The sequence below is a fragment of the Oncorhynchus nerka genome, unplaced genomic scaffold (genome assembly GCF_034236695.1).
Source record: "Oncorhynchus nerka isolate Pitt River unplaced genomic scaffold, Oner_Uvic_2.0 unplaced_scaffold_1112, whole genome shotgun sequence".
Classification (NCBI taxonomy): Eukaryota; Metazoa; Chordata; class Actinopteri; order Salmoniformes; family Salmonidae; genus Oncorhynchus; species Oncorhynchus nerka.
The window spans coordinates 149831-150740 of NW_027040211.1; positions in this window are offsets into that span (position 1 = coordinate 149831).

Consider the following 910-nt stretch of genomic DNA (forward strand, 5'->3'; position numbering starts at 1 on the left):
AATAATTACATGTCACATGATCTCAGGCCATCGTCAGTGTGAATAGGCCCCAGGCTTCTATTTCAGTGATAATTACATGATCTCAGGCCATCGTCAGTGTGAATAGGCCCCAGGCTTCTATTTCAGTGATAATTACATGCTCTCAGGCCATCATCAGTGTGAATAGGCACCAGGCTTCTATTTCAATGATAATTACAGGTCACATGATCTCAGGCCATCGTCAGTGTGAATAGGCACCAGGCTTCTATTTCAGTGATCATTACAGGTCACATGATCTCAGGCCATCGTCAGTGTGAATAGGCCCCAGGCTTCTATTTCAATTATAATTTCATGATCTCAGGCCATCATCAGTGTGAATAGGCCCCAGGCTTCTATTTCAGTGATAATTACATGTCACATGATCTCAGGCCATCATCAGTGTGAATAGGCCCCAGGCTTCTATTTCAATGATAATTACATGATCTCAGGCCATCGTCAGTGTGAATAGGCCCCAGGCTTCTATTTCAGTGATAATTACAGGTCACATGATCTCAGGCCATCGTCAGTGTGAATAGGCCCCAGGGTTCTAATTTCAGTAATAATTACATGATCTCAGGCCATCGTCAGAGTGAATAGGCCCCAGGCTTCTATTTCAGTGATAATTACATGTCACATGATCTCAGGCCACCGTCAGTGTGAATAGGCCCCAGGCTTCTATTTCAGTGATAATTACAGGTCACATGATCTCAGGCCATCGTCAGTGTGAATGGGCACCAGGCTTCTATTTCAGTGATAATTACATGATCTCAGGCCATCATCACTGTGAATAGAACCCAGGCTTCTATTTCAGTGATAATTACAGGTCACATGATCTCAGGCCATCGTCAGTGTGAATAGGCCCCAGGCTTCTATTTCAGTGATAATTAGAGGT